The following is a 25,854-nucleotide window of genomic DNA, read 5'->3' on the forward strand; positions in this document are numbered from 1 at the left end:
CACTTGACTTCACACTCCAGGAGGTCTGGCTCTAGGTGAGTGACCACACCATTGTGGTTATCTGGGTCATTAAGGCCTTTGATGTACAGTTCTTCTGTGTATTTTTGCCACCTCTTCTTTATCTCTTCTGATTCTGGTAGGTCCTTGCCATTTCTGTCCTTTATGTGCCCATCTTTGCACGACATGTCCCCATGGTGTCTCTAATTTTCTTCAAGAGATCTCCAGTCTTTTGCATTCTGTTGTTTTCCTCTATTTCTTTGCATTGTTCACTTAAGGCTTTCTTATCTTTCCTTGCTATTCTCTGGAACTCTGCATTCAGTTGGGTATATCTTTCCTTGTCTCTTTTGCTTTTCTCTTCTCTTCTTTTCTCAGCTATTTGTAAGGCCTCCTCAGACATTGAGTTTTCCTTCTTGTACTTCTTTTTCTTGGGGGTGGTTTTAGTCACCACCTCCTGTACAGTGGTGCAAACCTCCATCCATAGTTCTTTAGGCACTCTGTGTTCCAGATCTAATCTCTTGAAATGATTTGTCACCTACATTTTATAATCATAAGGGATTTGATTTAGGTCATACCTGAATGTCTGAGTGGTTTTACCTACTTTCTTAAATTTGAGCCTGAATTTTTCAATAAGGAGCTGATGATCTGAGCCACAATTAGCTCCAGGTCTTGTTTTTGCTCACTATGTAGAGCTTCTCCATTTTCTACTGCAAATAACATAATCAATCTGATTTTGGTATTGACCATCTGGTGATGTCCATGTGTAGAGTTGTCTCTTGTGTTGTTGGAAGAGGGTGTTTGCTGTGACCATTGTGTTCTCTTGGCAAAATTCTGTTAGCTTTGCCCTGCCTCATTTTGTACTCCAAAGCCAAATTTGCCTGTTACTCCAGCTATCTCTTGACTCCCTACTTTTGCATTCCAATCCCCTATAATGAAAAGAGTATCTCTTTTTTTGGTGTTAGTTCTTGAAGGCCTTGTAGTTCTTCATAGAATTGTTCAACTATCTTCTTCGGCATTAGTGGTTGGAACATAGACTTAGATTACTGTGATGTTGAATGGTTTGCCTTGGAAATGAATGGAGATTATTGTTTAGTTTTTGAGAATGCACTCAAGTACTGCATTTCAGACTCTTTTTTTGACTATGAGGGCTACTCCATTCCTTCTAAGGGATTCTTGCCTGCAATAGTAGGTATGATGGTCATCTGAATTAAATTCACTCATTCCTGTCCATTTTAATTCACTGATTCCTAAAATGTCAGTGTTCACTCTTGCCATCTCCTGTTTGACCACATTCAATTTACCTTGATTCATGGACCTAACATTCCAGGTTTCTATGCAATATTGTTTTTTACAGCATTGGACTTTGCTTTCACCACCAGACATATCCACACATGGTCATCATTTCTGCTTTGGCTCAGCCTCTTCATTCTTTCTGGAGATATTTCTCTGCTCTTTCCCAGTAGCATATTGGACACCTACCAACCTGGGCTGCTTATCTTTCAGTGTCATATCTGTTTGCCTTTTCATGCTGTTCATGGGGTTCTCGTGACAAGAATACTGAAGTGGTTTGCCATCCCCTTCTCTGCTGCTGCTGCTGCTGCTAAGTCGCATCAGTCGTGTCTGACTCTGTGCAACCCCATAGACGGAAGCCCACCAGGCTTCTCTGTCCCTGGGCTTCTCCAGGCGAGAACACTGGAGTGGGTTGCCATTTCCTTCTCCAATGCATGAAAGTGAAAAGTGAAAGTGAAGTCGCTCAGTCGAGCCGGACTCTTAGCGACCCCATGGACTGTAGCCTGCCAGGCTCCTCTGTCGATGGGATTTCCCAGGCAAGAGTGCTGGAGTGGGGTGCCGTTGCTAGTGGACCACAATTTGTCAAGCCCCAACTGGCAGAGATATGTCCTTCAGCCACTCCATGTAGGTGGATGACATGCCCAGCGCCCTGGTTGCCCCACTGCTGATTCTCCTTGAGTGTGTAAACCTTCACCAGCTGTTGGATGTTGGTCAATACGCCACCTGTGGGCCAAGGCAGAGGTCCTGCATCATATTGTTGGTGATACAGACTTTGTCATATCTCACTCTTTCCATTTTTCATTCTGCTTTCAAGTCAGCATATATTTCAATTACCTGTAATGTCGCATATACATTTTATCACTATAGTAACTCTAGAAATTTATCAAAGCAAAGGCTTTGAGTCATATTCCTCTCATAACCTGCTGTGCTTTTAGAACAAGATGCTTACCCACAATTGCTGACCAGGAATTTGTTGATTGATTTACTGCCACCATGATTCTCTTTCTCATAGAGTTTGCATGATTTGCAGTTATTTGAAGGGATGACATTGCTGGAAAAGATAGGACTAGCATGACCGAGAGATTTATTAGTATCTGGAACTGTCTTGTAAAGCCTTCTGTGACCTCCGCTGTGCCCTAGGCAAACTTGACCACTCTGTTCTCTGTATTCCCTCTCTTCCCCCTACACACTTGGTTGCCCTTCTTCTCCAGGTATTTGTCTACTTAATTATATCACCAGTGTTGATAACGGGGCCTGGCACATAGTTGACACTTAATGCCTGCATGCACGCTCCATTGTGTCTGACTCTTTGCGACCCCGTATACTGCAGCTGCTAGACTCTTCTGTCCATGGAATTTTCTAGGCAAGAATAATGAAGTGGACTGCCATTTAATAAACTTTTGTAAATGAATGCATGTTAAAGAATTAAGTAGTGAATATTGAGCTTTAGGAGCTCAGATGGTAGTTCAGATTGAGAAGGAGGGGCAAATTTGGTTGCAAGTCTGGCAGGTTCCTTGGTGAGTAATGGTTAGCAGACCTGACTTGCTGGAATCCTCTGTTGAGTTTGTCTGGGTCAGACCTTCTTGGATGGTCCTCTTTTGTGATCCAGCAGGAACTACAGGACCCAGCCTTCTTGGCTTATTGCCTAGCAAAACAATATGTTAGTCTCTACAAAATGTTAGTGGATTGATTGCTGAGATGAATATGCCCACTTGGACACAGATGGTTCCTTGGTTACCTGCTCTAGGAGTGGAAACACTGGCAGTCTGGTTTCTCCATGATATGTAGACTTGTAGGCTGTCTACACGCACAAACACACACACGCCATACACCACTACTAATTTGCTTGAGAGTACATTGTGCTTACTTGTTAAAGGCCACAGGATGTAGTATAAAATCCATTGTGTTCAAAATTAGAAGACACGGATTCTACTTCCAACTCTGGTCTTTCCTGAGTGTGTCACCTTAGCAAAGTCACTTCTCTGTTTCTAGCTTCTGTCTGTAGGATAAATGCATGCACTGCATGATCTCAGAGTTAAAGCTGGGAATTTCCAAGGATAGAATGGGTTGCTGCCGAAATTAGTGAGGTTCCAATTGCTGGTGGTGTTTTGTAGTAGGAATTCTGTGCCTTAGAAGTGTGGTATTGTTAAACGACCATCAGGGCCTTTCCAGTCTGAGACTCTGCTGTTATAACTTTCAGCTGGTTTGAATTGTATTGACATGGGCCAAACTGCTGTCAGGAGGGGGAGAGGGATGACATTTTTTGCAGCGTACCTCTCACAAGTGAATTAATTACCTGCCATGGCTGTTTTGATAATGACAATGTCGTCTCCATTGTGTGTCGCTTTTCGAATTCTTTTTCCAGGCTTGTTAATTGTTGGGCATCTGTATATCCAGAAGCACACACAGCTCCACAAGCTCTTATGCTCATGCCCTTTCTCTTTACTCCTTTGACAACCTGGCACACGGAGCCCCTTAGGACTTGCCATTTAAACTGGGGCCACGGAGCCCTGCACCGTGTCCTTCTGCAGGAGGCTCAGTTACCTGGGGTCTCCAACGCCACTTAATAATTCAGTTGCCCTTGTTTGGAGAGTGATGTTCGCTTTGTAGTCATATGTGTCTTGCGTTGATCTCTTTTAATTGACTCAGCAATCCTGTCCTAGCGTCTATGCTGCCAGAGATCTTTATTAACATTAAAATACTTCTGAAGTGTCATAATCCTAAGAGCAAAATTATGACATTGTTTATATTTATTTGATTTATTTTCCTGAATGCATAGGAGGACAAAGTTACATAGTAAGAATAAATATTTGTTTGTAAGAACATACAGAGGTCCATGTGCACACGTACAAATACATACATACACATGGACACAGAGTCACAACTTCTGTTTAATTTCCTATTGCTGCTGTAATGAATTGCCACAAATTTGGTGGCACAAAACAAAACAAATTTATTACCTTAGAGTTCTGGAGATCAGAAGTCTGAAACGGGACTCCCTGTGCTAAAATCAAGTGTTGGCAGAGTTACAGTCCTTCCGAATGCTTTAGAGGAGAATGTTTTCTTTCCCAGATTCTAAAAGCAGTCTGCATTCCTTGGCTAACTGCTCCATTCTTCTGTCTTCCAAACCAGTAATATCAGTTGGGGTTCTCCTCATACCCATCTTCCTCTGAGAGTACTTTCGTCTTTTACTTTTAAGGAGCTTTCTGAGAGTTTATTGGGCCTACCTGGTTAATCCAGGGTGCTTTCCCTATTTTAAGGTCAACTGATTGATTAGTAGCCTTAATTATATCTACAATGTTAATTTCCCATTGCCATGTAACATAATATACAGGTTCTGGAGATTAGGATGTGGGGCATCTATGGGGAGGGGCATTCTTTATTCTGCCTGTGCTCAGTTGCTCAGCCATGTCTGACTCTTTACAACCCCATGGACTGTTGCCCATCAGGCTCCTCTGTCCATGGAATTCTCCAGGCAAGAATACTGAAGTGGGTTGCCAGTCCCTTCTCCAGGGGATGTTCCTGACCCAGGGATCAAACCCAGGTCTCCGGCATTGCAGGCAGATTCTTTACCATCTGAGCCACAAGGAAAGTCTATTATTCTGCCAACCATACCTTACTGTAGTAGTGGTAATAACTTGGATTAACAAAACATCAACAATCCTACCTTGCCTTGCCTCTACCTCCTTGATCTGTGACTACACCACCAAGCACAGTCCTTTACACCTGAAAATGAAAACAGTTGTGTTTTGTTTAATCAGATTTGGTATAATTTGTAGAACTGTTGGAGTCATAACATTTTAAAGATCTGTTTTAATAATAAGATATTTGTATATATGTAAAAACATCTAAATATTTTCATTCATCAGAGGTTCTGCAAAATCTCTTTTTCATTGTCAGTGATATCTGAGTTTGGATTCAGGTCCTTCACATTTAAAGTACTCTGAAAAGGATAATTTGCCTTAGTTATTTAATCAAATGGGTAAAGATACAGAAGAGGTTGGCAGTCTGTTCATTAAACTTACAAAATCGTATATTAGGTTATAGTCCAATAAGTGTGCACTGTATCTTGGCTGGTGTCTGAAGCCCGGGTTGGAACAATTCTAGTTATTGAGCAATGACTCGACACTCATGGAGTTGCGGGTGCACATGTGGGGAGTGGGGAGTTGCTCTGTGACCTTCTATGATGATCAGAAGAATAGAGTCTAAGGAATAGACTTTGGTCAGAAAAATAGTTTGGTACTGTCACAAAACTGAAGTATAGATCAATGGAAAAAGATAGAAAGCCCAGAGATAAACCTACACACCTATGGACTCCTTATTGTTGACAGAAATCGAGAATATTCAGTGGAGAAAAAGACAGCCTCTTCAAAAAGTGATGCTGGGGAAACTGGACTGCTCCATGTAAACGAATGAAATTAGAATACTTCCTAACACCATGCACAAAAATAGACTGAAAATGGCTTAAAAACGTGAATGTAAGGCCATAAACTAAAACTCTTAGAGGAAAACATAGACAGAACACTGACATAAAAATCCTCTTTGACTCACTTCCTAGAGTAATGGAAATAAAATAAAAAATAAACAAGTGGGGCCTAATTAAACTTAAAAGCTTTTGCATTGTAACCAAGGTGAAAAGACAACCAGGTCAGAATGGGAGAAAATAGTTTCAAATGAAGCAATTGACCAAAGATTAATTTCCAAAATATACAAGCAGCTCATACAGCTCAATGTCAGAAAAAAACCCCAAAAAACTCATTCAAAAAATGAGCAGAAGACCCAAACACACTTTTCTCCAAAGAAGAAATATAGATAGCCAGGAAATACATGAAAAAGTGCTCAACATCACTCATTGTTAGAGAAATGCAAATCAAAACTACAATGAGCTATCAGCTCACACCAGTCAGAATGGTCATCTTCAAAAAATCTACAAACAGTAAATGCTGGAGTGAATGTGGGGAAGAGGGAACCCTCTTGCACTGTTCTTGGGAATGTAAATTGATTCAGCCACTATGGATAACAGTATGGAGATTCCTTAATACTTAGGAATAAAACTACCACATGTCCCAACAATCCCACCATGAGAAAGCCGTAATTCAAAAAGATGCATTGTACCCCTCTGTTCATTGCAGTACTGTATACAATAGCCAAGACATGGAAGCAACCTATATGTCCATCAACAGATGGATGGATAAAGCCATTGTGGTACATATATACAATGGAATATTACTCAGCCATGAAAAGGAAGCAGTTTGAGTCAGTTGAACTGAGGTGATGAACCTAGAGGCTGTTATATAGAGTGAAGTAAATCAGAAAAACAAACATCATTATTAACACATATATATATGGAATCTAGAAAAATGGTACTCATGAACCTATTTGCAGGGCAGGAATTGACACACAGATGTCGAGAAGGGATGTGTGGACACAGTGGTGGAAGGAGAGAATGGGATGAATTTTGAGAGTGTCATTGAAATATACACATTTCCATGTGTAAAACAGCTGGTAGAAGGTTACTGTATAACACGGGGGATTCAGCACAGTGCTCTGTGAAGACCTACAGGGATTGGATTGGGGAGAGAAGGGAGGTTTACAATGGAGGGGATATGTGTATACTTATGACCGATTCATGTTGTTGTACAGCTGAAACCAACATAACATTGTAAAGCAATTAACCTTCAATTAAAAATAAATTTAAAAAATGACACAATGATGATACTTATTCACAAAACAGAAGGAGACTCATACATAGAAAACAAACTTACGGTTACTGAAGGTGATAGTGGGGAGGGGTTGGGGAGAGATAAATTAGGCATTTGGCATTAACATTACTATATATAAAATAGATAAATATCAAGGACTGACTGTATAGCACAGGGAACTATATTCAGTATCTTGTAGTTATAATGGAATAGAATCTGAAAAACAATATATATATACACACACATATATATATGACTGAATCACTTACTTATACACCTGAAACTAACACAAGATTGTAAATAAACTATACTTCAGTAAAAGTGGTTGAAAATAAAAATTAAAAAAATGAAAATAAATCTTTGGATCACCTGCTCTACACACAGAAAAAGAAAGGTAGCGCATTTCACCTTGACACTAAGGGTCACATTATACATTTTATTCACAGTGGCCATCACAACAGGAAAGGAAACAGCAGGAAAGCTGGTATCAGTATAGTTGAGGACTGCGACTGTTTTAACTGTGATCAATTACTTCATCTCCTCACGTTTGCAATAGAAATGGTTCCTGCTCAGTTTATCTCAAGAATTGATATAGAGACCACATATAATGTGAATGCACTTTGAAAGTGCCAAGTATTGAATTTCCAATACTTCAAAAGAAAGTGGAACAGAGAGGGAGAGGTAGAGTTGATATGAACTAATTCACTCTCTGCCCCTGTGGTTTTCACTGTGTTTGCCCATGGATGCTGGAAAAGGATAGACTCTCATTGTTTAGAGTTACAAATCCCGCACATGAATTGATGTTTCATTAACTGGTGGGACATCATTCCTGGGATGGAGTTTGAGTGTAGGATAGAAGGCATGCATGGTTGGATAGGGTGAGCTCAAGTTGTATGATCTGTTATCAATTTAATCATTTTTAATTGTTTTAAGTTTAGTGTTTTATCTCAACATTCTACATTCACAAAACTGTATTGGATGGTTCTATAGGCAAATTAAACCTGTACTTAGATAAATCGGAACTTATATTTTGATTTTTCTTTATTCTTGTAAATGTGGAGCCCTACTATATCTTGGGGCTTCCCTGGTAAAATTGGTAAAGAATCTGCCTGCAAAGAAGGAGCCTGCTTGTAATGCAGGGGACACCACCACTGTACCTTAAAGTGCAGGCTGGTAGATTCTAAGATCATAGAATGTTAGAGATTGGAGTGACTTAAACATTGTCTGGCCCAGAGGATTTTTTAAAAATTAAAAAAAAAAAAAAGGCAAAAATTGGGCATTCATTCAATGTGATATAATATTTTCATTCAATCAGGGAATATTTTAGAGTACCTGTTCTGTGCCAAGCTTTGAGCTAAGTGCTAAATATACCAAGATGACAGACTCAGTGCCTGCCTGTAAGGAATTCTTGGTCCTTAGAGGAGATAGGTATTAAACAATTAGTGTTCAGTGCTCCTGCTGGGTCTGGCTGATAGGAGGATATACAGGATAAACCAAGAACAAATAGGAAACGTCCCTAAGATTGCCTGAGGGTAAAAAAACAAAGCTAAGTGTTTTGTATCTCTTTTCTCTAGATAAATAAAATAAGAGTAGGTCCATAAGAGACTAGCTCTTATTGCTTGCCCAATCAGAACCTCTTTTCTTTTTCATTCTCTGTCAACCTATGATCCTGGAAGTCTAAGATCTATTTTTTACCATCATCCTTCTTATTGTTATTATTTATGACGGTCATTGTTTTAACTGCTCCAAGGAGATAATTGCCTTAGTTGCTAAGGCAACCCAACATATTGGGTATAAGAGCAGCCAGCAGAAAGGGTTTGCCAAATTGCAGGGCTGGGTGGGAGGTGTGGGGTGGGAGAGCAAGGAGCTCAGCTGTGGAGCTTGAAAATAGCCATGTTCAAATTATCTCTGCATTTCTTCCACTGAAGAGCGTGAAGCCACTTGGAATTCGGTGCCTGCCAGCTCCTCAGCTACCCCGACGCTTCCTGTTTTCAACCCAGCTAGTGCACTCTCTCTCTCACCAACTGTCAGTGCTCGGCCCAGGCTTCTTGGGCCTGGTTTCCAGACTCACAACTCCTATCTGCTGCTATTCAACCCTAGAGATGTTCTTGTTCTTTATTTCTGGGGCCTGCAAGGGTGGAGAGGTAGGGGGTTTAGAACCCCTCTCTAGACACTGCACATTGTCTATTTCAAACAGACCGTAGTCTTTAGTGGTCTTACTCAAGGCTATAGTCTCCTCCCTGACTTGGAGAAGGGGGCAAGTATGAACCGATGACAATGAACTTTTCCATTTTCATTTCTGAAAACTGGAACATCTTGGGAGATCAGCTTTGCTGCCGCCATCAAATAGATAAATTGACGCTGAGGGAGAAGAAGGCATGCTGACATGGTGATGCAGCAAAAGTGGCTGATTGAGGCATTGAACCTCAGACTTCTTTCATCTTATGCTTATTCAGTGCCATTGGCTATTGGCCTTCGTTACTATCTTAGTCTGAGGTCTTCAGGTGGTTTTGCTTCCATCTCTTGTGTTCTCTCGTCAGCTCGTTTTTTGTCTCCTGGCTCCTGATCCTTATGCCAAGATAGGGAGTGGGTCCAGAGAGGATACTGGGGAAGGAAGATGCAGGAGACAACTATATCTCATTGACTAGTTTTGCTTGGCAATATTTGGCCATCCAGAAGCAGCTTTTGCCATGAAATAGGGTGATGGGCATGGGATAGGGCAAGATGACAAAAGAATCCCTAAGAAGATTTGAATGGGCGTTAGTGACTTCTTTCAGCAACAACTTTCTCCTCTTCTTTCCAGCTCCCCAAGCACATGCTTAGCCCCAGGATATCTGTGGGGAGGGCCAACTTGCCTCTGTGTCCTTAGCAGCCTCCTGGGTGTCTCCCTGAGTGTGTCCCAGCACCCTCCTCTAGAGCGCAGCCTCAGAGTTGATCTATCTGAGCAGGTTAAATAAACAGGTCTGTGTTTGGGTTAATTATCGCTGGTTCTGTTGCTCTCCATTACTGCTCCATCCGGGCCTCTGGCCAAGGAGCAGATGGGAGAGGCTACATCATCACCCCTGCCTCCTCATTGTGTCTGGCTCTCCCGCCTTCTCTCTCGCTCTCTCTCCCTCTTTCCCTCACCCTCTCTCTCTCTCTCCCTCCCTTACCCTTCCTCATTTTCCTCCTTCTTTCTCCCTCCTCTCTGCCCTCCCCTTGCTTTCCTGCTTTCCTTTCCCCTCTTCCCCTCCCCCTCCCTCTTTTTGCTCTTTCTGTCTCTCTCTCTCTCTTTCTCTTTTTGGCTGAGCAAATAGGCCAGATGGCGGTGAGGGGAACAGACAACAAGTGAGGCATGGCATATGGGGAGCTTGTTTAATTTCGGCTCCTGTAGGGAAGTAGATTGGAGGAGGTGAGCCACAAAAGCAGAAAATGGAAAGGGGAAGGGTAAAACACACACACACACACACACACACACACACACACAACAACTGACCCTTCCAAGAGGGAAATTGGATTCAGTTTACTATTGTTGGCCAGTGGAATCAGTTGAGAATGAAGTGAATCTAAAGCAGAAAGTACCCTTTTTGCGTCTTGAAGTTTTATCCCCCTCCTCCAGCTATCCCACCTCATGCTCTACTGCCCAGGGCTCTTGCTCTAGAGGATGGTCGGAGAGGGGCAGCAGGAGGTGGGCAGGATTTCTTATATAATGTGGTAAATGGCTGGCTGTTCATGTATCAATTCCAGGAAGAAGTTTAGCCAGTAATTTAGCAAGAGCAAAATAGAGGTATCTGTGGCTAAAATAAGGGGCTGAGGGAAGACTGGCCTGAGTTAACCCAGGCCCAGCTTCTACTCAGAGCTTCTTGCTTGGTTTCCTGTGCCTTCTCAGTTTGATTCAGTTCTCTCTGGGGCAGCTGCCCACGTAACCATGCCTTGTTCTGCAGACCCTGTCCACTGCTTGTGCCGACGTGGGAAAGCCAAGACAGGATGGCGGAGGGAGGTGTAAGGGACTCAATGGAAAGTCCTTTGTTTTCTATCAGAGTTTATTTAACCTTTTTGGGTGGCTACCTAGAATGTCAAATTTAAGGCAGCTTTACCTGGAGTTTCTGGAGAGATTCTGGCCTTAGCACATAAAATGGCCCACAGATCAGTCAAATGTCCTCTGCTACCCACAGCGAGGTTCCACTCAGCCATTGCTGGGGGCCCTACTCCCTAGATGCAGGTCGAATTCAGCCATCCAGGGGAGACTGTGGCCTGGTGCAGCACTGAGTTTCTGGGACTGTGGTCTCTGACTTGGTCTCTGAGACTGGGAGAGACCTTGGAGGCTTTAACAATGACCCTTGGTACAATCCAGGCTCCTCTGCTGTAGCAGCAGCTTGCCCCCCTTCCCTGCAGGAGCTTCCCCAGCTCCACCAGGCAACCCGTTCGGCAGCTGATAACCGGATTAGGCAGCAGAATGGGGCAGATGAGTACCTCCAGGGGCCCTGCCTGGGAAAAGGGGCTGCCTGGCCTGGCGTGGGGGCTGCCACTGTCAACACCCTAAGCCGCTGCCTCGGGCGGGATATTTGCATGTGTGTGCGGCTACTGTACGGGCTGTGCCTGGAGCCACTGGGAAAAGCGGGCGGCAGAGGTTCACACGGGCCAGGGCTGCACAAAGCCATAGGCCAAGTGGCGCAGTGGCCCTGGCCAGCGAGTGTCGCGCGCTGGGTCCTGGAGGTGGCAGAGAGCCTGTGTCCTGGAGGGCGGGAACCGACTCAGCTACCCAACATGCTGCTTCCTCCCCAGCCTCCTCTGCAGAACTCTTCTTGCTTGTTTTCAGGGGCAGGCTGCTGGTTTGATCTCCCCTGAATGCTGTCCCCTCATTTGAGCCTTCGATTCTGAGAAGATTCGAGGCATTGTCCAGGGTGGCGGGATGTCGGATTGATTTCGGGGGCCTTTGTGTGGACGTGGGGCTCCTGAATGAAGCTGTTATGCGCGTCTGGGGCTGGCGGGCAGGCTGTCCGGCTGCAAGCTGGGCCTCCCTTTGTTGTGGGGGCCTCATTGAGTCCACGGAAGAGGCTCATTTCAGGGTGATTTACTACCACCCAAACACCAGCTGTCTCCTGTGCTGCTGCGCGCCCTGCCCGGCCCCCTCTTGGGGGGAATCTCCTCCCTTTCTGAAGCTCTCAGAGTCCCCACTCTTTCTGTTAAACATTGGATGGAATACACTCATATTCCTGTATGTATATGTGTGTTCGTAATATATATTTGTATAAGTATAAAAACATGTATGTGCATGTATATGTATATATACACATATATTCTTTTTTTGCTTTCTTTTTTAACAGAGAGCCCTGGGCAGAGGCAGGGGAAGGGGCAGGTAATAAAGCTGCTATGTGGGGAACTGTGTCACCAGGGTTTGGATCTCAGCTCTGTCTCTCATTAGTTGTCTTACTTTGGGCAAGTCACTCCATCTCTCAAAGCCAGCTTTTTCATTGGGGAAAAAAAAAAAAAAGTTCTCTTTTGATAGGAAGAAATAGTCAATTATTTCTTGAAACATTAAGGTCTTTTTAAAGCTATGAGAGAAAAGAATGCACCATTTTACTCTAATGATTTTATAAAGCATTGTTGAGTGAGAAATAAAGCCACACGGCAATGGGAAGAGGAAGCTGTGCTAAGGGAGAAAACCTTTCCACCTTTCTAGGTGCTGTGCCAGGTGCAGAGGGAGCCACATCCAGACTTGGCTCACCCTAGGGTCTCAGAGTCAAGGGCTATTAAATAGGAGCCACGATCTGTTGAAAGTGCTAAATGGACATCAAAGAGAGGCACAGGAGGAAGCCTTGGGTTCAGGGAAAGCTCCTGGAGGAGGTAATGCAGGATTATTTTTAAGTTCAGGGTGGTCTGTAAGCGAAGAGGCTGGGAGAGTTTTTCCAGGGAGCTTGAATGGACAGCACAGTGGTGGCCATCCCTCTGTGGACAGCCATCCGTGATCTCAAAAGCTGATGTGCATCGAAGAGCAAAGGAAGGGTTTGGATGGAGGTGGAGGACGTGGTCAGACACGTAGTGTAGAGAGGCGAGTCTGCCACTCTCACTGTAGCTGGTTTGAGGGTAGGTTGTCAGTCAGCCAGAAGACAGTTTCGAAGGTGACTCTAAGAGTGCAAGCATGACTAGAGATTCAGTATTGGTGCTTCACAGGAGCACTTCACACCAAGGTGGAAGGGAAAGACATCTAGGTCGTGTAACTAATCTTAAGACTGGTTTGATGTAGGGAGTTGGAAAGACAGGTGTGGCTCTACAATGATGTACACCTTTATGTAAAATAGGGCAAAAGTTGTACAAAATTCAAAGCATTGCTAGCCTGGCACAGAATAAACACTAATTTAATGCCATCTGTAATGATGATGATGTTTGCTTTTTTAGATGGCCAAGTGGTTGCCTCCAGGTCATGTCTATAAATGGGGAAAGCAGGAAAAGAAGCAGAATGGTAGATTGAGGTGGGAGGGGTAGGAAGAGCAGGATGATAAGTTTTGGCACCGTTAAGTCCTCACAGATGTTGTCTAATGTAATTTCTTTGGGAGTAGGGTCTGGTGGGAATTCTCTCTTAGTTCCCCCATCATGTCTAGCTCAGTTCCCACAGTAGTCCAGGCACTTAATAGATATGTGATGAACTTATAAATTAATGTGTTTTCTGAGTCTTAACTATCAGGAACTACTAGCTTAGAAATAATAATTTATTTTGCAGATGTTAAAGAGTACCAATTAACGCCACACCCTGGGGACACAGTGAGGAACAAGCCGGCAAGTTATGTGCCAACCTGGAGATTGTTGTCTGCTCACATGATTGGAGAGGACTATACGTGTTGTTCCTGAGTATCTAAGGATCACCTTAGAGGAGGGGAGAGGAGCAGATAGAGCATGCCATGGATGCATAAGGCATCTAAGTTGTGCTGAAATATTTTCATGCTTTTATATAGTGCCTGGTGGCCAGAGACAGATCTTGGCATAGTGGTTAGTCACAATTGAGCCACAGCATTAGCTGCACTCTGAGCTGTGCTCCTTGGGCTTAGGTGAGCAGCATGTGGGTCGGGCTTCCTGGCTCCTGGTGACTCCAGAATCAGCCATATAGTGCCTGCCTCTTCATACAGGTGATATAACTTGGACTTCATCTCTCCCCTGTTCCTCTCGCCGGTATCTTCATGACCATGGGGGGTTTTGCTGTTGGTTTTTCCTTTGTGTGGGTTGACAATTTCATGAGCTTTTTAAACTTTAAATTTAGAGCAACTGTAGGCTCACACTTCTGGGACTTGCTCCAGGAGGTGTTACAGCAAGTGTTAGAGTCTCTCAGTATCCCAGAAAAGGGAATTGAAAAGAGCCTTAGAAATCCTCGGAAGAAAAAAATCCTCCGTTTACTGAGAATGAAAATAACTCTAGAAAGGAGAGGTGGTGGCCCAAGCCACACGGCTCGAAAATGACTGGGAGGCAATTTCACTCAGACATCCTGGCCTCCACATCCAGAGCTTGTTGAACTTCTCATGCAGGGCTTTGTATCGCCATTCATGTGCAAGATTAAGTGAGTCCAAGCCCTTCTCTATTTCTTACTTTCCCTGTGAGAAGAAGGTGGGTATTGGACAAGGTCAGCATTTTACAATACGTGGTCTGTGGAACACACTTATTCAGAACATTAGGAGGTGTTGGAGGCCAAAAAAGATTCCATGAGCGAAACGATTAAGAAACACCTGGTTAAACGAAGCTACTTTGGGAGATAGTGAAGGACAGGGAAGCCTGGCCTGCTGCAGTCCGTGGGGTTGCAAAGAGTTGGACACAACTGAGTGACTGAACAACAACAAAGGAAGCTAAATAGAATCTTTGCAGTAGGATGTCTCCAAGTCTTTGCTATGTTAGTGTCATGGTTTTGCAATGTGGTTGAGTTTATGGTGTTTCACAAATTCATTAGATCACTAACTGATGCCTACTAGACCAGCTCTCCCTGGACCGCTCCCACCTCCAATTCTTGTGTAGAGGTACCTTTCTGAGCCTTTGTAAAGATGTTTCACTGCATCTTGTGCCTTGGGAGGCTGGATGGGGTTGGGAGACACAAGAATGACTCTGGAAAAGAAAATTGTGAAACCCCAATTCCAGTAAATGACACTATCCCCAGCCTCAGTGTGTTAGTAGCTCAGTTGTATCAGACTCTTTGTGACCCCATGGATTGTAGCTGCCAGGCTCCTCTGTCCATGGGATTTTCCAGGGAAGAATACTGGAGTGGGTTGCCATTTTCTCCAGGGGATCTTCCCAACTCAGGAATCGAACCCACACCTCCTGCATCCTCTGCAATGGCAGGTGGATTCTTTACTGTCTGAGCCCGCCCTCAAGAGAGAAGGAAGGGAGGCCATTCCACTAACATGAAGAGGGATGTGAATATCTTTCTCTGAGTTAGGATAAAAGATGGTCTCTTTGTTTCTTCACTTATCAGGAAGAACAAAGTTTGGAAATATAGGAATTGAAAAGTGAAGGGGAAGAGGAGAATAAACAAGAACACTTGTCTTCTTTTCCGGAAGAAGAAAGGGAGGAGGGTAGACAAAGAGGATATCATACCTTTATAGTTTTATCAGCTTTTGACTCATTGGTTTTATAGGATGGTTCCTGATCTTGGTCAAACCTCTAGTAGCTCAGGAATCCATGGTTTTGAAAAAGGTTGAGAACATGCACTCAGTCTAAATCTGTTCAAAACACCCCTCAGAAGGAAGATAGTCTGTGTGGGCATTGGTACATGTTCACACATGCACCCGAAAGAGCGACGTAAGGAAAAGGAACTGTGTCCAGTGCTCCTTTCGCTTCTACCTAATTGGGTTGGTATTCCTGGACTTTGGATCCAGACATAAAGATCAGCCTTTGATAAGCTGCTCTTGGCAACTTAGATTGTGTCTATTATTTATTGGGCAACACAGGATGGATCATGTAACGAGACATATTTGTACGCTCTGCCTGGGCATGTGGCAGGACACACAGGTGGGTACAGACTGATGAGGAAAGGTGTCTCCAGAGGCTGCAGTAGAACCCTCCTCTAGCTCTCCTCACTGTCCATATTCCCTGATTCTCTGCATGACCACCAAGGCTTTCCTGTTTGTCAGCAGAAAAGCTATTCTAGACAGAAAGGGGGTGAACTTAAGAAGAACTGTCATGGAGATGTTCTGTGTGTGTACAGAACAGCAAACGTAGAATCTCCAAGCCTCCTTCCTTTTCCATCGTGGGAAACAACATTCCCCCGGGGCAGTCACTTAATAATACTCATGACCTTCTCTGCCGCATTTGTAAGATGTCATCATTTCGTTCTGTTCCAGTTATTACCCCTCTCTGAGGAGGTAAGTGTAATTGGACCCGTTTTATAGAAGGGAAAGTGAAGCGTAAGAAACAAATGTTACTCTGGGATTCAGAGATAGAAATTGCAGTGAAGCCAGTGTATGCTTTCAGTTCTGAAGTTTTATGGTGTTGGGGGAAAGAAATGACCAAGGATTAAGCCCCCTCACTTTCCAACATACCCAAATCTCTGGCTGCTCTCTGCTTATCTCATCCTTTTTCAGGAGGGAAGGAACAATTAAGGAAGCAGTTTCCTCTTTTAGCAAGGATGTACGGAGGATCTATGCTGTCCATAGAATCTTTGCCAGACAAGTGAAGGAAAACGGATATACAATGTGTGAGTCCTTTTATAAAAGAGCTTGCAGTTTGTTGAGGAATAAAGACATACATATGAAAAGTGAAGTGCCATACATCATCAAATCTAAGATGCCACAGACTCTGAGGCAATTTCAGAGATGTTAGAAATGAAAAATTGTACATTTTAGAATCAATTGGAGATGGTAGTAATACAAAGGTAAATAAAAGTTGGTTGTCCAGAGTTGTCATAAACCGTATGTATTCATTCACCAGTTATTTCCCCTAATATGCCCACGTGTGATGAAGTAGCCAAGGCATGGTACAGACACGCATTGCTTTGAGCTCACTGTGAGGCAGGAGGCCTGGGTACCAGTAGGGTGGGCTAGTAAGGGGAGGATTTATGGATGATGAAGTACTTGAGCATCTCTTCCTTTTCTTATAAGGGCACTTATCCCATCATGGGAGTTTCATGGGCTCATCTAAACCTAATTACCTCACAGAGGATCATCTGCAAATATCATCACACTGGGAGTTAAGGCTTCACCACATGAATTTGGGGACATAAAACATTCAGTCCATAACAGTTGGGAAACTATTTAAATCAGGTTTGGGTCCTGGAACTTAGAATAGTAGGCAGGCTTGGAGAACTTTTGAGGATCTGAATAAGGTAGAATTATTAATAAGGCTGTTTTGAGGGGCAATCTGAGTCTGCCTGTAATCAAACTTAATGTCACTGGGATTCTTCTGGGTTTACATCTCAGTTCTATACACCTGTCACAGAGTTCTGCTCTCTGGAGTATATAAGGGGAAGGGAACACATGTCCTCTGTTCTCAGGAGGCTTAGCTAGGGTACACAAAATTTAAAGATATGAAAGATTATAAGGGTAAGACCAGTAAGATGGAAGGTATGTGAAATACTGACAGTCTGTTAGACATGGTGAGATAGGAAATCCATGTGGGCTAGTTGAGTAGGACAAGGCTTCTTGACCAGGTGGGATTTGTGCTGAATCTTGAAGATGGCAGGGCTTATGGAGTAGGGTAGATGGAGTTGGCAAGGGCACGAGCAAATATATTCAAACATGGAGGAGCTGGATATTTGGGAGCCCTTGAGAGGTTTGTCCAGGTGAGTGTCATTCCAGTGTTTATCTACCTCAGGGAGGACATAACAAGGCAAAGGTTTTTGTCATTGTTTTTTGTTTGTCAGTGAAAGGGCTGGAGATGAGAAAGGGAGGAAGCAGGAAGATAAGGGAACATACCTTTCATATCAGCATCAGCACTTCTCGCCCTGTCTATGGGGAGGAAGATGGAGGGAAGTTTACAGACTTACACTTATAAATTATAAAAATTCTTAGAGGCAAGAATTTGAGGGAGTTTGAAATGGAAAAAAAAGCGAAGGAGGGAACCTACTGGAACAGAAAGGGCAAGGTGTTCATATTTAGACTAATGTCCTTTCTTGCCTCCTATACCCCTTCCTTTTTTTCTACCACTGTTTGTAATTAAGCTTATAGGGTTTCAGCCTGTATTTTATTACTGTTTACAGTTATTGTTTGATTTATTTTTAACTTGTTTTATTTATTGTTATCTGATTAACTTCTTCTCTTTCCAATTATAGTGTCAAGTCCTTGAAAGCAGGTCCTGTTCTTTGTATCTCTCAAAGCATTGGGATATGTTTTCTTTTTCTTGGTAAATACTTAATAAATGGACTTCAATGCTTTTGGGAAAGAGACAGGATGCAATTTTTAAATAAAAGAAAAAAGATTGTATACAAAGAGTAGAGGAAGAACAATCCATATTTGTTTATTTGATTTCTATGTATTGGGTGGATTACCTTCCCAATCCAACTGACTTACCAGTTATATTATGAGAGACTCTAGGAACGCAGTGGTGCTCGAATGCCTGTATCATTGGAACACTGACTGGTAGTCTGTGCTGGGTTGGTCCAGGACTATCTTCTTCATGGACAGAGAGCATGGACAACTGTCTCTGGTATCATGAGATACATAGTGCCTGTGTTATGCTGAAAGACGTAGGCAAGCAACAGGAATGCTTCTGAAGAATATGGCAGCTCCTGGGGAATGATCTAATGGAATGATGGTGGGTGCTTGAATCTTTACTTGAGTAGAGATTGCACTCCAGCAGTGGTGACTGTAGAGTTGTATTAATGTGATTATCTGTTGCTGTCTCTATGTCACCTCACCTGTTAAAATGACTACAACTGACACATTTTATTTATTACTTTAAATGTGATGCGGGTGTCAAGAGAGCTCTGTGTAACTAACTGGGAGCTAAAAAGCAAAATAATACTTAATAAATATTAACATTCACAGAGAAGGTTGATAGAAAGATGGATAGAAAGCTAGATAGAGAAGCATCATAGAGTTATAATACTGGTCCACAGAGTTTTTAACCTGGGGTCCAAGGTTGCTATAGAATCTCTATAGGTGGTCTTCAGGTTTTCCTCTAACCTTCTGAAATTGGATGTGCAGTTGACAGCTTTCATCGGATTCTCCAGCTTTCATCGGATTCTCCAGATTATCTGTGACCCAGAAAAGTTAGAAACGACTGCAGACTGTAACTTCTCAGGTCTGCTGATGAGGAAACCGAGGTTTAGAAAGGGCTAATGACTTTCCCAGGTCACTCAGAGTTGGGAGAGTTAGGCATGTTTTTAGTCTTATAGCATAGCATTCTGTCTAGTATTCCTCTCTGACAGATCAAGAAGTCACCTTTTCCTGTGGATTATTTCCAAAATCCTATTGAGAAGGATGAGCCACTAAAAAGAGATTAGTGATTGATTTCCTGCCAGGCCTCTTAATTCACAAGGCTACTCTTGCGTTGGAACCAAGGTGAACCACCCACAGGCTTGCCGCAGAATAAGGGTTTTGTGCAGTGAATCATCGAACACTAGAAGGGTAATCTGAATCTGAATATGTCCTGAAAGGCAGTTGTGAAAATGCTCTTTCCTGGTACATTCCATCAGTATAAGGATCCTTACTTCCAGGGATGGCATCCTAAGAATAAGGGATAGAAACATGGTCTGACTTCCCTAATGCCATAGAAATGTCTTTTCATAGCCTTTGAAAGTACTGTAAATTAGAACTAGCGCTACCTCAAAAATTCTAGAAACACACCATTATGAGCCCTCCCAGGTCATTGCTTCAATCTCCCATACCTAAGGAAGTCCCTTCCTCAAATCCCTTACAGGTGGGTCTTGGTCTCTCTACCCCATGACTGATGTGACCACGAAATAGTCTCTACCCCAGACAGAAATGTTTTAGATTAGCACGAGCTTTGCACTGGAGACAAGGCATGCAGTGTGGCAAGGTGCGTGTCCTGGTTGGAAGTTAGGGTCAAGTGTCTGGGGAAAAAAGTGGAACATAAGGATGGAGTATGGTGGACCCAGGAGAGGGGGCTGAGGGAGGCAGGAAGAAAGGAAGAAGAGTTAAATCATAGCCATGGATGAAAAGTTGGGGATCTGAGGGAGACAGAGTGAAGAAGCATGGCAGAACTCTTAGAGAAAGTCTGAGGCCATCCCCCTGAATTACGGTAGACAGTGTCTGGTTAGAGGTTCATTCAGAGAATGGTGGACATCTGGCTTCCCTTCATTCATGGGCAGCTCAGATGTTTAGAAAGCTATTTATTTCCTGTGTATTGCCTCTGTGCTGCTTCTTAAAATCCTGTAAACTAGGTCCTTCCTTTCTTCCACAGGAGAGCTTCTCCTGTATTTGGAAACAGCTGTGGTGCTCTTCCTTATCTTTAACAATTGTAGGGTCTCCAATTTCCAGTCACTCTGTAGGTTGTTCCTTGCAATGCTCCCTGAATGAGAGGTACTCCCTCTGTGAACGTCTTATTTAAATGTAACTCAAATGCATATGAATCAAGTGGATTCCATTCCTTCAGATGCAGTCTGATTAGTACAGAGAAAAAGTGGAATCTGTGTTGTATATTTTAGTACCTTGATTCCTTGCCTGTGTGCTCAGTTGCTTAGTTGTGTCTGACTCTTTGCAACCCTGTGGACTGTAACCCACCAGGCTCCTCTGTCCATGGGATTCTCCAGGGAAGAATACTAGAGTGGGTTTCCATGCCCTTCTCCTGGGGATCTTCCTGACCTGGGGATCAAACTCACATCTGCCTGTGTCTCTTGCATTGCTGGCAGATTCTTTACCCACTGAGCCACCTAGGAAGCCTACCTTGAGTCCTTATGCTGTGCTGACTAACTTAAACCTAACTAGCTTTATCAGCGATAAGTCCATTTTGGGTCAGCATCCCAGCCTATGGGGGTAATTTCAGATGTTTTTTGTCCATTATTTTGGTTGGTCCTTTCTATTTTATGTTATCAGTGGAGCTGACTTTTAGAAAAAGTGATTCGTGACTTCATTTGATAGAGATATTGAATAGATCAGGATTAAGTTATGAAGTTCTGGGCTCTATGATAAAGAAGTTGCTTTATGCCTGTGACCTTGATTTCTTAAATTGAATACTACATACTTGTAGGAATCCACATTAGAACATGTAGATGCCCAGCCCAGGGCAGGGGACACCATCTGAAGAGTTTCTCTAGACCAGTCAGAATCTAGAAACAGTAGACTCTACTTTATGTAGATAGTGCTATCTGGGCCCCGTCAGCCCTATCATTGTGAACCTTGTCACTGCAGCTCTCCTTGGCTCTCCATCCCCTGTTGGACTCTGCATTTCAGCTTCATGTAGCTGTGGCTGGCCCTCATGACCGGTTTTGGATGAGTTTTTACTGTTCAATCTTGAAATCCTTCCTCGGGTATAGTTCTGGGATTTACTGTGATCAAAACCCCTTCTTCAGCATAGTGAGTTAAAGGGATTCCTCCTTCAGCCTGCTGTTGATTGAGAGTATGATCAAAAGGCTGATAATGATCTGCTGATCGATATTCTGTCCTAGCATCTTGACTTGATTTTCTTGAACTTATCCCTACAATGTCATATACCTTTAACTCATGAAAAAGACATGCTAACTTGTTTGTGACCCTTAGATCACTAATTCATACTTTGTAAAATGAAGAAGTTTTGACTAGAATAGCACTTCTGAAAATGTTTTTCAAAATGAGATTATGTTGCTAAGCCTTATATTAAAAAAATGAGAAGAGAAAAATGATTAAACAAATTTTAAAGTACTTGATTAAAAAAAGTAAGCAGGTTTCTTTATAAAACATTTCTAAGAGCCTTCCACATGCTAATGTGCCTTATGAATCTCCATGACTGAGAAATAGTTTGCAGTTTTCCTCCAACTTTACTTGATCTTGGAGCACTTTCAGTTGGGGCAAATATTCTGTGGCACCCCTTTTGAGAAACACTGAACCAGCTGATTTTGGCTGAATCTTTAGGGATCTCTGTGCTGACAAGTAGATTCCTCACTCAGAGAACCAGGGGCTGGATGTGAGGGCAAGTTGCTGCCCAGCCATCAGCCAGGCTCCAGTGCCCACCAGAAAAACTTGTCCTACTCCTGCAGTTATTACCATGAGCAGGGCGCCTCCTGACCACATCTGACACTGAAGAATGGAAGCAGTTCCCTGTATGTGTCTCTCCCACCACCTGTCCCCTCTGCTGTCCCCTTCCTGCCGTTCAGGGCACCTGCCTCGTGAAGCTCATTAACCTTTGTAATGATGCAATATCGTTGTTGTTGTTGTTTTTTTTTTAATAATATAAACGTCTGTTCTGCAAATTTGCCACTCTCTGTACTTCCTAGGAAGAGAGGTTTCACATGTGGGCTGTTCTATGAATTGGAACTCGCTCCTCTTTGTGGGAGAATGCTGTGCACTCTAACTCTGGTGTGGGACATGCTTAGAGGAGAACCAGGGGACAGTTTTATGGATTTCTTGAATTTTCAGAATGACTTTACTGATTCACAAATGTGACATTTTGGTGCTGTACATATTAATGCAATGCTAAATCTGACAAAAGGCAGAGTTGGCATTTTTTTGTTCTTTTTGGGGAGAAAATGAGGCACATAATGTAGTTCACACATCTGACTCCTTAGCTATCCATGATAAGAAGCATTTATTAGGATGAGACCCTTTGATTTTGTTTAGCAGTGCCAGGTGATACAGAGCAGTGGGGAAGAGATTTGAGTTCATTTCTGAAATCCCTCCAGTAGCCAGAACTCCACAGCCTCCTCCCCTCTGCCCTGAATTTGGCTGTAGGGCTTGACAAATTGGATTGACATCTCAGTTCTGCCACTTATTAACAAATGGGTGATCCTGGACAAGTCACTCGAGCTCTCTGATCTTTTTTTTTTTTTTGTCAGTGAAGTATGATCTGAATTAAATACTCATGGTTTTTGTTTAGTGGATTCCCAGCCATCTGTGGTCCACAGGATAGCTACACACCTGCTGGGACATAGCAAGCACAGCATTATATGAAGCCAGCCTCACAGCTAATGCCAGTTCTTCCACACATCCACACCGCCCACCAACCGGCATGGCACACACATAAACACGGGTGTGCATGAGCCCGTGTGCCCTGTACCTCCTGCCAGTCTCCACTGTGGTTAATGGAATTGTTACTATGAGGTTTAAATCACATTATTGGGGCCACCCTGGTGGCTCAAATGGTAATGAATTTGCCTGCAATGCGGGAGACCTGGGTTTGATCCCTGGGTTGGGGAGATCCCCTGGAGAAGGGAACGGCTACTACTACTACTACTACTAAGTCACTTCAGTGCCACTTAGTGCGCACTGTGCGACTCTGTGCGACCCCATAGACGGCAGCCCACCAGGCTCCCCCGTCCCTGGGATTCTCCAGGCAAGAACACTGGAGTGGGTTGCCATTTCCTTCACCAATGCATGAAAGTGAAAAAGTGAAAGTGAAGTCGCTCAGTCGTGTCCGACTCTTAGCGACCCCATGGACTGCAGCCCACCAGGCTCCTCCATCCATGGGATTCTCCAGGCAAAAGTACAGGAGTGGGGTGCCATTGCCACTCCAGTATTATTCTGGCCTGGAGAATTCCATGGACTGTATAGTTTCATGGGGTCACAAAGAGTCAGACATGACTGAGCGACTTTCACTTTATCATGCTAATAATAATAGCTAACTAACATCTATTCAGCACTTAGATACGTTTTGCTTCTCTGATATGTGCTTCACCTTCACTGTCTCTTTTAATCTTCCCAACAATTCTGTGGAAAGAATTTAACGGATGATGAAATGGAGACTTAGAGAGGTTAAGCAGCTTGTCTGAGGTCATGCCACTGGGATTGGAACCCTGACTCCAGAGTCCAGGCTCTCAGTCACTCAGTTATAAAGTATAGGGAAGCAATCTATAAGTCATGAAGTGCTCTGCAGATCAGGGACCATTGCTGTGGCTGCTAACCCTCAATTCAAAGCATACCAAAGGATAATGAGGGGGATTGAAGTCCCCTGGTACCCCAGCCACACTCCATTTCTGGTTGGAGATAGATCTGTTATGCGTATGTCTGAGGGGTCTGAGGTTGAGGAGGTGGGAGTAGACAGACCTCAGTGTAACTCTCCATCAAGAGTCCCCCTTTGAGTCCTGTTCTAATTTGTCTCTGAGCCAGGAGGCTAAAACTACTGAGGTAGAGGATGACATCGGACACCAGAGCACAGGAACCAACAGGATACACTTCTGAGCTGTAACCAGATTAAGGAGATAAGCAATAAATCAGTCCTCAGCTAATTCCCTTGAATTACCAGCACTTTCCTTTGGGCATAAAAGCAAGCAGTGGCTGATAATAGATCTCAGGAACTAAATCTTGAGACTCCAAAAGTTGCATGGCTAAATAGATTTTTTTTTTTTTAAAGATCTTGCTATTTAATAACTTGCATCTGTGAACTATTGCATATTCTGGACAATCCAGCCTTTTTGAGTGCCTCTGTCCTCTTTCTTGTTTGATGATTATTAGTCTTATGGGAAACTATGGACATGCTTTCCCATCTCTGTTTCTGTATAAAAAATATAGACCTGGTTTAGGGGCATTTCTTCCATTGTCCACTGATGAAAAGGCACCTTCTGGGTTCCTGAGATGCCTACAGGGACCACCCTAGATGTGGTGTTCATGTGATGTTGGTTCGTGCTCTAAATTCAACCTCTCTTCATAACCAGTTTCTTAAAGTAACTTTCTCCATCAGAAAACATAGGTTGGGGCCTTTCCAAAGTCGAGAAAGTTATCTTTCTTCTATTTAGTTTGTAATTGGTGAGTTAAGTCCTTTGTGATGTGGAAGAGGGACCATATTTATTTCAATGATCAAAAGGAATACGTTAGGGGTTGGCGTGGTGCTGCTGCTCGTAGGACTTGGAAAGGTGGCCTCTTGATTTTATCTGTGGTGATCCCCAAGAGCGATCACTGCCCTCCTTTTTTTTTTTAATTTCAGAAGGTGTGTTTGCAGTCAGCAGACTGTTACAGTTCTGCAGTTGCCCTCAAGAAAATGCTGGGTCGGCTGAACTTGACTGCGTGGGTGATACTTTCAACATGTAAAACATAATCCCTCGCTGAAACCTTAAATTATCCAAACTGAAAGAACTTTCTGGGTCTAACTGGTTTTTCTCAGTGAGTTGGTTTGTGTTTGTTTGCTTCATTTCTCCAGTTTTGGCCTTTGAGCTGATTCTTCTGAGTTTCGTTCCTATTTCAGGTCGGTTTCGCCTTTCAGTTCCCTTCTTCCACCTTAGCCTAATAGAGTTTCATTTCCCCATACACAGTGTGCCTGGGGCAAGGTGGGAGGGCTTCATAACTAAGTCTGAAATTAGGAGATTTCCTGAAATATGACCAAAATATTGGACAATAAGGGGAAGAAAGCAATTTAAGAACAAATCTTTCAGTAGGGATCTTTTGCCCCTCATCTTCTTCCTCTATACGTAATGATATTGAAATAGATCATAGTTCTCAGTTCAGGCTACATGTTGGAATTACTAGGAACTTAAAAAAAAAAAAAAAAAAACAAGAAAACTGATACCTCTGTCTTACTCAGACCAGTTAACTAGAAAATCTAGAAATGGATGCTATGCTTCGTACTTTCTTTTGATTGTTTCTCAGGTGATTTTTTTATGTGTAGCCAGGGTGGGACCTATGGCTTGCTTGCTGAGGACTCTCTTCTGACCATCAGATTATTGTGCTGGTGGTACCTTTGTCACAGCAGCAGGTAGAACTAGGGTATTGTGTCTGTTGGAGTGATGGTTACATCTCCTGTCAAATTGTCTCCCTTGGGTGGGTAAATAATGTTTCTGAAATAGTCTTTGTTTTACAGCTGATCATTGGGATTATTTTCACCTTAA

General features: G+C 43.2%; 1 protein-coding gene across 6 annotated transcripts in view; it reads left to right on the plus strand.

Annotated features, from left to right (window-relative positions):
- SETBP1 (SET binding protein 1) overlaps positions 1-25,854 on the plus strand; it is a 409,906-nt gene that overhangs the window by 60,240 nt on the left and 323,812 nt on the right. The window contains exon 1 of one of the 6 annotated variants that reach the window (XM_070778562.1): positions 1-25,854. This exon is cut by the window's left edge and continues 16,039 nt beyond it; it is cut by the window's right edge and continues 68,470 nt beyond it. The exons of the other annotated variants lie outside the window; for them this stretch is intronic. The gene's annotated coding sequence lies outside the window, so the exon portion shown is untranslated. 6 annotated transcript variants of the gene reach the window in all.

The sequence above is a fragment of the Bos indicus genome, chromosome 24 (genome assembly GCF_029378745.1).
Source record: "Bos indicus isolate NIAB-ARS_2022 breed Sahiwal x Tharparkar chromosome 24, NIAB-ARS_B.indTharparkar_mat_pri_1.0, whole genome shotgun sequence".
Lineage (NCBI taxonomy): Eukaryota > Metazoa > Chordata > Mammalia > Artiodactyla > Bovidae > Bos > Bos indicus.